This window comes from Lethenteron reissneri, chromosome 65 (genome assembly GCF_015708825.2).
Source record: "Lethenteron reissneri isolate LAM-NWPU_2019-01 chromosome 65, ASM1570882v1, whole genome shotgun sequence".
Taxonomy (NCBI): Eukaryota; Metazoa; Chordata; class Hyperoartia; order Petromyzontiformes; family Petromyzontidae; genus Lethenteron; species Lethenteron reissneri.
The window spans coordinates 4612333-4625361 of NC_083843.1; positions in this window are offsets into that span (position 1 = coordinate 4612333).

Sequence of the window (13029 nt, forward strand, 5' to 3'; positions counted from 1 at the left end):
AGACTTCTAGCGGTAAGTACCCGGCGTTGCCTGGGCGAAAAAGGCAGACACACATGTAGTTACACACACAAATGGACTCACACACACACACATCGAGTTACGCACACAAATGCACTCGCACATACATACATACATAGACTGAACAACAACAATCGCCATTCGCCACTAAGTGGCGGTGACATCACCACAACGCTTGTGCCAGGCTATGTGCACTTTGAGGCCACGTGAAGTGTCGAACACCCACTGGCAGGAGGTCACGGGGCAAACCCAGATGGCACAGGTGGACTGACTGAGACGACTGGCTGATGCACCACCTGTGGCCCCTACTGTGGCAACTTGCTGTGCATTAGCCACCCAGCGCTCCGCTCGTTGTTGTGAGCGTCGCTCCTCCACCCTCCATTGTTGTTGAAGGGCGATTGCCTCCAACTGCCCAGTAGCGTCCATCAGGAGCCTCCTCCACAGAGGCCGATCTTGACACGGCGGGAACCAGTAATCGGCAAGTCCACTCAGCTCCACGTCCTCCTGTACCACATAACTCCATCTCTTCTCCAGCCCGTGCCACGGCCGTTTAGCCCCCTCGATCCGGCCGAACAAAAGCTGTTTAGGCATGTGGTGGCTGGGCATGCGGGCTACATGACTCAGGCAACGCAGCCTTGCCTGCCGGAGGAGCTCAGCGATGGGACTTTGTGCACATCTTTCAAGGATTTGTGAGCTCCTCACACAATGCAGCCTGGTTAAACCCAGGATGGATGGTAGGCAGGCCAACCTAAATGTTTCTAACCGGCGAAGATGAGCCATTAGGGGGGTCCAAGTTTCAGAAGCGTAGAGAAGGGAGGGAATGAGCGTGGCCGAGAAGACCTGAAGCTCTGTGCGGAGTGATAGGCCAGGTAGCTTCCACACAGTGTTACGCAACCGATGAAAAGAGAATGCGGCTCGACTGATTTGGAGTGAGACCTCTGCTGTTAAACCGGAGCTGGTCATTAGCACACTGTCAAGGTATGGGAAACTCTCCACTGTCTCCAAAACTGGCCCATCAGCAATTGGGAGTTGTGGGGGTGGAGTGTCCGATGGTACAAAAGACCCAGGCAGTTGCTTAGTTATGGTGGGGCTGATGTTAAGGCCTCACCTCTTGGTGGCCAGCTCCAGATTCAGCAGCGGTACCTCGAACTCCTCCTCCGAGTGAGCAGCAATTAGCAGATCATCGGCATACATAACGTGGTTGAGCAATAGGGAGCCATCCCTTGACCGCACTCGGGCATCGATCAGCCTCCCATTGTATTTGTAGCAGATGGGAATTCTTCCGGTACAGCCATTGAAGGCTTCACGAAGTACGTGGTCCTAATATATGTAAAATAATTTGGGAGCCAGAGGACATCCCTGTTGCACCCCAAGGTGTACAGGGAATGGCTCTGACTCACGGCCACGTAGTTTGATGCGGGGCCGCTCACCATCATGAAGGTCCTTAGGGATGGTGAGCAGTGGGTGAGGGACTCGGAAAGCACGAAGAACAGCCCAGAGGCCAGGCCTACTGATGGTATCATAGGCCTTGAGCAGGTCAATAAAGCACACGCATGGACTAAGACGCACACATGGACCTACAGACACGCAAATAAACGAACTTACACTGACTAACACACATGCCTATGGACTGAGACACACACACAACAACAACAACCGCCATTCGCCACTAAGTGGCGGTGACGTCACCACGACGCTTGTGCCAGGCCATGTGCACCTTGAGGCCACGTGAAGTGTCGAACGCCCGCTGGCAGGAGGTCACGGGGCAGACCCAGCAGGTGCCACGTGTCGACTGACCGAGATGACCGAGATGACTGGCTGATGCACCACCTGTGCCCCCTACTGTACCAACTTGCTGTGCTTTAGCCACCCGGCGCTCCACTCGTTGTTGTGAGCGTCGCTCCTCCGCCCTCCGTTGTTGTTGGAGGGCGACTGCCTCCAACTGCCCAGTAGCGTCCTTCACGAGCCTCCTCCACTGAGGCCGATCTTGACACCGCTGGTACCAGTCATCGGCAAGTCCACTCAGCTCCACGTCCTCCTGTACCACATCACTCCATCTCTTCTCTAGCCCGTGCCGCGCCCGTTTAGCCCCCTCGATCCGGCCGAACAAAAGCTGTTTAGGCATGCGGTAGCTGGGCATGCGGGCTACATAACCCAGCCAACGCAGCCTTGCCTGCCGGAGGAGCTCAGCGATGGGACTTTGCCCAGATCTTTCAAGGATTTGTGAGCTCCTCACACAATCCAGCCGGGTTAAACCCAGGATGGATCGTAGGCAGGCCAGCCTAAATGTTTCCAACCAACGAAGATGCTCCATTAGGGGGGTCCACGTTTTGCAAGCGTAGAGAAGGGAGGGAATGACCGTGGCCGAGAAGACCTGAAGCTTCGTGTGGAGCGACAGACCAGGTAGCTTCCACACAGCGTTACGCAACCGATGAAAAGATATTGCCGCTCGACTGATTCGGAGTGAGACCTCTGCTGATAAACTGGAGCCGGTCATAAGCACACTGCCCAGGTATGGGAAACTCTCCACTCTCTCCACAACTGCCCCATCACCGATTGGGAGTTGTGGGGGTGGAGTGCCCGATGGTACAAAATACCCAGGCAGGTGCTTAGTTTTGGTGGGGCTGATGGTAAGGCCCCACCTCTTAGTGGCACGCTCCAGTCTCAGCAGCAGCGTCTCCAACTCCTCTTCTGAATGAGCAGCTATTACCAAATTATCGGCATACATAACGTGGTTGACCAATAGGGAGCCATCCCTTGATCGCACCCGGGCGTCGATCAGCCCCCCATTTTATCTGTACCAAATGGAAATTCCCCCGGTACAGCTATTGAAGGCTTCACGAACTACGCAGTCGAAATAGATGTTAAATAATGTGGGAGCCAGAGGACATCCCTGTCGCACCCCAAGGTGTACAGGGAAAGGCTTCGACTCCCGGCCACGTAGTTTTACCCGGGCCCGCTCACCATCATGAAGGTCCTTAATGATCGTAAGCAGAGGGTCAGGGACTCCGAAAGCACGAAGAACAACCCAGAGCCCAGGCCTACTGATGGTATCATAGGCCTTGACCAGGTCAATAAAGCAGAGATGTAGGTCTTGTTGGAATTCCCTACACCTCTGCTGTAGCAGACGGACAGAAAATATGGCATCTGTACAGGACCGCCCTTTCCTGAAACCGCATTGGGGTTCCGCAAGCCTCTCCTCAGCGTGCCTAGCAAGGCGATGTTGAATAAACCTTGCCAGGACCTTTCCCGGCACACTGAGGAGTGAGATGCCCCTGTAGTTGTTACAGTCTGTGCGGTCCCCCTTCTTAAAGAGAGGGGACCACCAGGGCATCCTTCCAATCCTGCGGTACCCGTCCAGCGGTCCAGACTGTTGTTATGATGTCATATACGGCAGTCTGTGCACAAGCGCCACCCTCCCTCAGTATTTCGCTTGGGAGATCATCTCTGCCCGGTGCCTTTCCTGGTCTCAGACTCCGGATCGCCTTCAGTACTTCCTCAACAGATTGCACCTCAGGCAGCCACTCACAGGGGGTGACCTCCTCCAATATTTGAGGTACCGCAGCCTCAGCAGGGTTTTCCCCACTTTGTGCCATGATGTTTTCCTGGCTGAGAGATTTTCCCTCCCCCAGGACCTCACAGAAATGCTCAGCAAATCTGCAAACCTGTTCCTGGGGGTCGGAGATTGGATCACCGTTTTTTCCCCTAATGATGGTAATAGGTGTGGCGCTGCAGGTTACTTTTTTGATGGAGTTAAATAGTGATTTGTGATCGCGGGCCACTGAGGCAGATTCCATATCCTCAGCAACCCGCGACCACCACCCATCCTTGCAGCGCCTTACGGCTCTCCGAACCTCCGAGCGAAGACTGCGGTAAACCTCCTCATTCTCTGACGTGGGATGTTGTAGCCGATGAGAGTGGGCCTGTCGCGTTTTCTCAATTAACCTGAACACCTCCTCTGTCAGCCAGGGTTTCTGGGGAGGTCTGGACCGCGTACCCAAAGCAGCCATTGCAGCTGCATGAGTCACAGTCTTAAACCTCGCCCATTTACCCTCGACATCAGGTGGAGTGGGGGACGATGCTAACCCCAGCTGCAAGCGATGATGAAATTCTCGCTTGCAACTTTCATCAGCTAACTGAGACCAGGCCACTTTTGGTTGGAATGGGATCCTGGGTGTACACCCACCACCGGAGTGGAAGAATGGCAGGCGCATCTTACAGATGACTAGTCGATGGTCAGAGGGCAGATCAGCTCCACGGTAGGTCCTGGTGTCAAGGACATGGGCTCGCATCCGCTGGTCCGTCACTATGTAGTCCAGCAGTTGTTCTTGCTTGGACCCGGCATGCATCCATGATGTTGTGTGGATGCGCCGATGCCGGAAGAGCGTGTTGGTAATTACAAGCCCATGGGCTGCACAAAAATCTAGCAGCCTCCTACCGTTGTTATTGAGCTGATCTGGCCCATGCCTTCCAATCACTCCAGACCAGGTGCCAACATCATGACCAACTCGGGCATTGAAGTCACCCAACAAGACACACACACACACATGGACTGACACACGCAAACACATAGACTTACACACACACATATGGACTCACACACACACATAGACATCGACTTGAGATACACACACATGGAGTTACACACACATATCGATGTACACACATACAGCGACTCACACACATACACACACATTGGCGTACACACATACACATATGGACTGTCACACATAGACATCCACTTGAGATATACACACATGGAGTTACACACACATATATCGACGTACACACATACAGCGGCTCACACACAGACATACGTGGACTCACACACAGACATACGTGGACTCACACAAACATTTACGTAAACACACATATGTACTTACACACACACATATGGACTAAGACACACACACATGGACTTACACACACATACATAGACTGACACACACACAGCCCTACATATGGACTGTGACACAGACATCTACTTTAGATACACAGACATAGATGAACACACACATATGGACTCACACACATGCATTTAGTTACACACACACATCGACTGACACACAGACACACAAACGCACATTGACTTACACACTCAGATGGAGCCATGCACACACATCGACTAACACACACACACACACATGGACTAACACACAGCGACTGATACGTACGCAAATAGACTGACTTGCACACTTGGACTGACAGACACACATAAACACTTTGATGTACACACACACATGGGGCATTGTCCGTTCGATAAAGACAGACACACACGTGGACTTGAAGACACGCATGGATCTAGACGCACACACATGGACTCAAAGACACACACATCAACTGACACACACACATCGACGGGCACAGCAATCCCCGATGATGGCACAGCTATCAGTATCGCAGTACAACGTATGAGTAAATAGCGTGACGTGAATCAGCAGGCAGCAGGCCATATCACAGACTGGCAGTAGACCATCGCAGCGTAATAAAAGCGCAGCAAATAAGGGTAAAGTTTAGCAACCTAAAAATAAAAATGTTTTGTGCACGTAAACATTATTATTGTACTATCTGCCAACTTGTTTCATAATAGTACTCAATGCACTGGAGTTGTTATCTGCACACAAACATTATTATTGTAATATCGGCAAACGTATTTGTTTCATAATAGTAAGCAATAAACGTTAGTTATTATCTGCACACAAACATTATTATAGTAAGATTTGGCAACTGATTAGTTGAATGATAGTAGCCAATGAGCCGGAGTTGATATGTGCACACAGATAAAAATTGTAATACAGTATCTGGCAACGTATTTGTTTCATAATAGTAAGCAATGAAGAAGATTTTTAATCAGCTACTAATGTGTGTTTAACAATAGTAAACAATGCACTTCAGTTGTTAGCGTAAGAAGCAAGAAAATGTATACTTACCATAGTCATGTTGAGGCCTTGTGCCATGCGTAGCCCCCGCCCTGGCCTGCATTGACGAGGCGGTGGAGTTGGCACGTTGCCAGGCTTGTGGCTGGGCCGCTACCCCCACACCCCCCCCCCCAGCATCCCCCGCCCGTGCAAGAATAATGGTATGTAAGCAGTAAAAAAATTATTATCTACGGAGTCTGTAGTATAAACGGAACGCATCGTGTTGGGGGGGGGGCGAAGAGGACATCACACTGTAAAGAAATATCTGCAGCGTCATGTGTATATGTATTGCCTGTTAAACGCGTAAAAGAAAATGTCCCCCGTGAGCTCGAGCGATCGCACAGCACTTGGCAGGATCCCCCCCCCCCCACGCAATTGGCGTCAGTTGGTCCGGTCGATGTCGCGCAATAAGTAAATAATTAATAATAGAAACGGCACAAATGTATTAATTAAACTACTTTAAAGTTTACGGATGGGAAAACGGAAAAGCCTATTCCCACCGCGGGGCTTAGGGCGTGCCACCCGGCAAATTTTTTTGTACCAAAACCCCACCGTCTGAGAGCCAAATCCCCTGCAAGCGCGTGGAGACTTTTATATATAAGAGAAGTCTCCGTGCGCGCTTGCGGGGGATTTGGCTCTCGGATGGTGGGGTTAAAGACAGAAATAATTTGCCAGCCGGCACGCCCTAAGCCCTGCGGTGGGAATAGGCTATGCCGTTTTCACGTCCGTACATTTTAAAGTCGTTTAATTGACAAATTAGTGCAATTCTTATTTTAATTATTTACTTATTGCGCGACATCGACCATACCAACTCACGACAATTGCCTATGGGGGTGGACCCTACCAAGTGATGCGCGTTCGCTCCAGCTCACGGGGGACAGTTTATTTTACGCGTTTCTTTTCTATTTCTTACATATAAAAGTCACCGCGCGCTTGTGGGGGATTTGGCTCTCGAACGGTAGAAAAAAATTTGCCAGACAGCACGCCCTAAGCCCTGCGGTGGGAATAGCCTAATCCGTTTTCCCATCCGTAAACTTTAAAGTATCTTCTTGGTTTATTCGGTAAAGTCACGTAGAAGGGAAGTAATAAAATAATAAAAATAAAACACAATAAAATAATTTTCACGACGTTTCGGCCACAACGCAAGCAGCCGTCCTCAGGTGAAAACCAGGTCCGTCGAGACGACAGAGTCTGAATGAAACAGCACACGAGCTTGGAGCATATATATAAGCTGGGCGCCTTGACAAAGGAATTTGCATATCAAGAGGAATTTAGAATATTTATGGCAAATGCAGGAATGTGATTAGTACTACATATGCATGTGCATTATGCAGGATTAACAGCATCAAAGGGAGCTGCAGTTGCTGCTGCTGCTGCAGTTGCTGCTGCTGCTGCAGTTGCTGCTGCTGCAGTTGCTGCTGCAGTTGCTGCTGCTGCAGTTGCTGCTGCTGCTGCTGCAGTTGCTGCTGCTGCAGTTGCTGCTGCTGCTACAGTTGCTGCTGCTGCAGTTGCTGCTGCTGCAGTTGCTGCCTTATCCATTTTAATATAACACTATGTATTATTCTACCCACCCTAATTTGTATCACACTGCTATATATTTACTATACAATTACGACACCATACATTACTCTGCACACTGCACCAAGCATACAAATGCCACACTATCTGCCACTATACACTGTACCAATGACCGTCGTGTCAATGGGTGAGTGGTGGGAGGAAACTTGCAGCGGAGCAAAGAATCCATTCCCTGCGGAGAATACAATGCCAGTGAGTGGAACGCGGTCTGAAAGTCACCGTAAACGTGAACACAATCAGTTAAGATCCGAAATGGTTTATTACGTCCTTCCAATGATTGCTAAGCCAGAATCCATCTTCTCGGTTGAAATTGTCTCTGTGTTTGTATATGTGGATCGCCTCATGAACGAATCTCTCATGATAGCCAGATGGCTTGCAGAGAACCTCTGTCTTGGAGAAGTCAATGTCATGTGAGCCCACTGAATTGTAACAGTGATCTGCCACGGCTGAGGTGTTTGTCCTACCGTGTTTCAGGTCTGCTTTATGTTCACGGATGCGGTCCGAGACATGTCGTTTGGTTTCTCCAATGTAACTGCTACCACAGAGGCAACTTAGTTTGTAGACGCCAGGGTACTGTATGTCTGGAACCACATCTATTACAGACGGGACCAGATCACGGATATTATGTACTGTGTTGAATCGGACCTGGATCTTGTGTTTAATCAGGATTTTGGAGATCTTTTTTGTGACCCCAGCAATGTAGGGTAAGGTGATGGTCTTGAAAGGCTCCTCGACAGGATCCTTCTTGATGGTTGGAGTGATGGCCTTGCGGATTGTGTAGTCGGAATAACCATTAGCCTTAAGAGCTTGGCGTACGTGTTTGAGTTCACTGCAGCAGCAACTGCAGCAGCAGCAACTGAAGCTCCCTTTGATGCTGTTAATCCTGCATAATGCACATGCATATGTAGTACTAATCACATTCCTGCATTTCCCATAAATATGCTAAATTTCTCTTGATATGCAAATTCATTTGTCAAGGCGCCCAGCTTATATATATGCTCCAAGCTCGTGTGCTGTTTCATTCAGACTCTGTCGCCTCGACGGACCTGGTTTTCACCTGAGGACGGCTGCTTGCGTTGTGGCCGAAACGTCGTGAGAATTATTTGATTGTGTTTTATTTTTATTATTTTATTACTTCCCTTCTATGTGACTTTACCGAAAGAACCAAGAAGATGAATCCCTGCAGTCACGAAAGCTTTAAATCGAAACTTTAAAGTAGCTTAATTAACACATTTGTGCGGTTTTTATTATTAATTATTTACTTGTTGCACGACATTGACCGTACCAACTGACGCCAATTGCGTGGGGGGGGGCGGACCCTGCCAAGTACTGCGCAATCACTCGAGCTCACGGGGGACATTTCCTTTTACGCGTTTAACAGGCAATACATACACACATAACGCTGCGGATATTTCTTCAGTGTGTCCAGTTTATTCTACAGACTCCGTAGATAATAATATTATGCTGCTTACATAGCATTATTCTTGTACGAATGGGGGATGCTGGGGGGGGTAGCGGCCCAGCCCCTAGCCTGGCAACGTGCCAACTCCGCCGTCTCGCCAATGTAATCCAGGACAGGGGCTACGCATGGCACAAGGCCTCAACATGCCTATGGTAAGTACACATATGTGTGTTAGTCCACATGTGTGTGTAAGTCTATACATGTGTGTGTCACTCCATGTGTGTGTGTAAGTCAGTGCGTGTGTGTGACTCCATATGTGTGTGTTCATCTATGTCTGTGTGTCGAAAGCAGATGTCTGTGTGTCACAGTCCATATGTGTGTGTGTGTAGGCCTGTGGGTGTGTCAGTCTATCTTTTGTGTGTAAGTCCATGTGTGTGTGTAAGTGCATATGTGTTTGCGTCAATAAGTGTGTGAGTCCACGTATATCTGTGTGTGAGTCGCTGTATGTGTGTACGTCGATATGTGTGTGTAACTCCATGTGTGTATGTCTCAAGTGGATGTCTATGTGTGACAGTCCTTATGTGTATGTGTGTGTATGGCAATGTGTGTGTCACTCTATGTATGTATGTGTGTGAGTCGCTGTATGTGTGTACGGCCATATGTGTGTGTAACTCCATGTGTGTGTATCTCAAGTGGATGTCTATGTGTGTGTCAGTCCATATGTGTATATGTGTAAGTCCATGTGTTTGTGTGTGTGAGTCTATATGTGTGTCTCAGTCCATGTGCGTGTGTGTTAGTCGCTGTGTGTGCATGCCTCTATGTTAGTCAGTGTAAGTCCATTTATTTGCGTGTCTGTAGGTCCATGTGTGCGTCTTAGTCCATGTGTGTGCCTTATCGACCTGCTCAAGGCCTATGATACCATCAATAGGCCTGGCCTCTGGGTTGTTCTTCGTGCTTTCCGAGTCCCTCACCCACTGTTCACCATCCCTAAGGACCTTCATGATGGTGAGCGGCCCCGCATCCAACTACGTGGCCGTGAGTCAGAGCCATTCCCTGTACACCTTGGGGGGCAACAGGGATGTCCTCCGGCTCCCACATTATTTTACATAAATTTGGACCACGTAGTTCGTGAAACCTTCAATGGCTGTACCGCAAGAATTTCCATCTGGTACAGATACAATGCCCGGGTGCGGTCAAGGGATGGCTCCCTATTGCTCAACCACGTTATGTATGCTGATGATCTGCTAATTGCTGCTCACTCGGAGGAGGAGTTCGAGGTGCTGCTGCTGAATCTGGAGCTTGCCACTACGAGGTGGGGCCTTACCATCAGCCCCACCAAAACTAAGCACCTGTCTGGGTATTTTGTACCATCGGACAATCCACCCCACAACTCACAATTGGTGATGCGCCAGTTGTGGAGAGATTGGAGAGATTCCCATACCTGGCCAGTGTGCTCTTGACCGGCTCTGGTTTAACAGCACAAGTCTCACTCCCAGTCAGTCGAGCGGCATTCTTTTCATTGGCTGTGTTACGCTGTGTGGAAGCTACCTGGTCTCTCGCTCCGCATGAAGCTCCAGGTCTTCTCGGCCACGGTAATTCCCTCCCTTCTCTATGCTTGCGAAACGTGCACGCCCCTAATGGAACATCTTTTCCAGTTAGAAACATTTAGGCTGGCCTGCTAACGATCCATCTTGGGTTTAACCAGGCTGCATTGTGTGATGAGCTCACAAATCCTTGAAAGATATGGACAAAGTCCCATCGGTGAGCTCCTCTGGCAGGCAAGGCTGCGTTGCCTGAGTCATGTAGCCCGCATGCCCAGCCACCGCACGCCTAAACAGCTTTTGTTTGGCTGGATCGAGGGTTTTAAGTGGGCGTGCCATGGGCTGGAGAAGAGATGGAGTGATGTGGTACAGTAGGACGTGGAGCTGAGTGGACTTGCCGATGACTGGTACCAGCCATGTCAAGATCGGCCTCTGTTGAGGAGGCTCCTGAAGGACGCTACTGGGCAGTTGGAGGCAGTCGCCCTCCAACAACAACAGAAGGAGGAGGAGCGACGCTCAGAACAATGAGCGGAGTGCCGGGTGCCTAAAGCACAGCAAGTTGGCACGGTAGAAGGCACAGGTGGTGCATCAACCACTCATCGAAGTCAGTCTACCCGTGGCACCTGGGTCTGCCCCATCACTTCCTGCCAGCGGGCGTTCAACACTTTACGTCGCCTCAAGGTGCACATAGCCTGCCACAAGCATCGTGGTGACGTCAACGCCACTTAGTGGAAAATGGCTGTTGTTGTTGTTGTTCTTCTTCGTGAGTCTATGTATGTATCTGTGAGTCGATATGTGCGTGGAAGTCTATGTGTGTGTGTGACTCCATTTGTGTGTGTATCTACATGTGTATCTCTAAAGTCGATGTCTGTGTGTGTGAGTCCATATGTGTTTGTCTGCATGTAAGTCGATGGGGTTTCTATGTGTGCGGGTCGATGTCTGTATGTAAGTCCATGTGTGTGTCTGCCTTTTTCACCCGGGCAACGCCGGGTACTTATGTCTGTGTGTGTGAGTCCATATGTGTTTGTCTGCATGTAAGTCGATGGGTTTCTATGTGTGCGGGTCGATGTCTGTATGTAAGTCCATGTGTGTGTCTGCCTTTTTCGCCCGGGCAACGCCGGGTACTTACCGCTAGTCTTTCTTCTTTATCTAACCTATAAAAGTCATTTTTTGTCTGTCCGTCTGTCTGTCCGTCTGTCTGTCTGTCAGTCTGCGTACGCTCGCTTGCGGGGGATTTGGCTCTCGGACCGTGGGGTTTTTCTGAGATAAAATTTTGCCGGTGGGCACGCCCCCGGCCCCGCGGTGGGAATAGGTATTTCCGATTTTTCGTTCCTAAACTTTAAAGCGGTCCGATTATCGATTTAGTGCGATTTCTCTTTGTTTATTTATTTACGTTTGCCGACCGGCTCGCGACGAAGCACGCATTTGCGCATGCTCAAGACGCCGACCCAAGCCGGTTGCCCCTGGCAACGGGCGGTTGCCCCTGGCAACGGGCAGCAACGCTGTCACTGCGGGGTGGACGCATTAACACGCGACGCTGAGGTAAATTCATCAAAGTTTAACGTCCTCTTCACTCCCCCCCCACACCAATGTGTGCAATTGCTATTATAGGGTCGGTAGATAATACAATTATAGCGATTAGACGGTATCATTCTAGCGCGGGGGGGGGGGGGGGGTAGCGGCCCCAGCACCCAGCCTCAGCCGGGTGGGCAATCTAGGCGAGGCCGGAGGCTCTGCACGGTACTAGGCCTCGACACCCCACACTTGTCAGGCGAAGACTTTGTGCTATAAACTCGATATACCCAGCGTTGCCCGGGGGGAAAATACATTTAAATCTTCTAAAAACTTTAAAACATAACGTACTAATGAAAATACAACTGTGTAATTAAAATTTTAAACCCGACCGCGCCAAGAATCGATTCTCTGAATCGCGCAAAGGAATCGAAGGTTGTAGATTCATTTAGAATCGGCTTATTCCCGTTTAATACAAGTTGGTTATATAATTGATATAAACTGTTTTGAATGGGAAAATATCCGGCGTTGACCGGGGCAAAATATAATTAAAAACTCCTGAAAACTTTGAAACATAACATACCAATGAAAATAAAACTCTGTAATTAGAAATGTAAACCCCCAGCGCGCCAGGAATCGATTCTTTGAATCGCGCAAAGGAATCATCGAAGGTTGTAGATTACATTAGAATCGCCCTATTCCCGTTTTAAAAACTGCATGTTGCCAAGTTTGCTTAACGTTTCCAACAGACATACACATTCACACATTTAGCTTTTACATTTAACATACAAAACGTCAGCATGTACTGCTGTCATCATAGGCAAAAATATATACACCCTCACCACTCTCCCTCACCACTCACCATCACCACTCACTATCACTCACCACTCACCATCACTCACACTCACCCTCACCACTCTCCCTCACCACTCCCTCACCACTCTCTCACCCCTCACCACTCACCCTTCTCCCTCAACACTCATGCTCACCCTCACCAATCATCCTCGCCCTCACCACCACCACTCACCCCTCACCCTCGCCACCACCACTCACCCTCACC